The following is a 1,444-nucleotide window of genomic DNA, read 5'->3' on the forward strand; positions in this document are numbered from 1 at the left end:
CTCCATCCCCATCGGGATGGCCCTGTGGAACCCCCCTTCACCGCACACACACACACACACACACACACACACACGGGCCGTGGTCGGGGCGCTCCATCCCCACCGGAGCGGTCCCGGCCCCGCCCGGCTGTCGGTGAACACCCGCCAGGGCCGGGTCTGGGTCGCTGCGAGCCCGGGGGAGGCACCAATTCCGAGCGATCGCCGGGCTTTGCCTCCCCCGCAGCTCGGGAAGCCTTTGGGGATGATCAGAGCAGCGGCGTTCTTCAGGGCTTTGTCTGCTGAGCGCTCTGTGGCCACTYGGGAGGTGACAGCGTTGCCCAGGGCCACCAAACCCCCCCGAGGCTCTCAGCCTGTGCCAGAGCACAGCCCCGCCTCGGGAAAACACCCGGTGCCGTGGAGTCTCTCAGCCTCACACCCTTGCCAACCTGTGGTTTACCTGCTCTAATTTAAGAACCGTTTCCAAGCGGGACAGCAAAAACCACCCGAAGCAGTGAGCCGCACACAGACCTGGCAAATGTGGCCCAGAGCCAGGATCGGCCCGGATCGTGGCGAACGAGATAAGGATCAGAGATAGCAGCCTCACACCTGGAAACGACTGTTTCCTTTGCAGCCCTGCTTTGCATTAGTGTGCCCAAACAAAGGGTGCTTTGAGGGATGTGAATATGCTGCTGACAGGAACCTGCTGGTCACTGCCACCAGCACAAACGCTGCTGTTATGGGCTGGCTGCTGGTTTAAGATCGAGATGTTGCTGCTTGYCACGTCTGGAATGGGCAGAGATAGCGTTTGACAAGACTCTGCCCAGCATCCTTAACAGTGAGAGCAAAGCTTCCACAGCCCAGATAAATCACTGTGTCAGTGTAGGTGAAACAGTCCCTTCTGTGTCCTGTGCATCCTCCCGGGTTGGTCTGTACCTGTTTGCCCCTCCAGCAGCCACAGGGCCGTAGGAGAGGATGAATTTGCTGTCTCAGAGGGATCCTTGCCTTCCTTGGGCTACAAAACCCTCAGATGGAAAATTCTTGAGTTTGTTACTTTTTATGATTCAGATTGGAAACTGAAGTTGTGCCTTCACAGAACTCTGTGCCAGGAACTACCCATTTCTTTTGTGTCAGGGTTTAACCCCAGCCAGCTCCTCACTCAGTGAGGTGGAAACAGAACCAAAAGGGTAAAAGTGAAGAAATTTATGGGCTGAGCTAAAGACAGTTTAATAATTAAAGCAAAAGCCACACATGCAAGCAAAGCAGAACAAGGAATTCATTCCCTGTTTCCTGTGGCTGGCAGGGGCTCAGCCGTCCACAGGACACACAGCAGGGAGAACAAATCACCCCAAATGTCCTCCCCTTGCTGCTTCTGTCCCCTCTTTATCCACTGAGCCTGCCACTGGATGGCCTGGGATGTCCCAGGGGTCACTTGGGGTCAGCTGTCCTGGCTGAGTCCCTTCTCCCA

This window comes from Malurus melanocephalus, unplaced genomic scaffold, assembly GCF_030028575.1.
Source record: "Malurus melanocephalus ecotype Western Australia unplaced genomic scaffold, MMel_1.1 scaffold_672, whole genome shotgun sequence".
NCBI lineage: Eukaryota > Metazoa > Chordata > Aves > Passeriformes > Maluridae > Malurus > Malurus melanocephalus.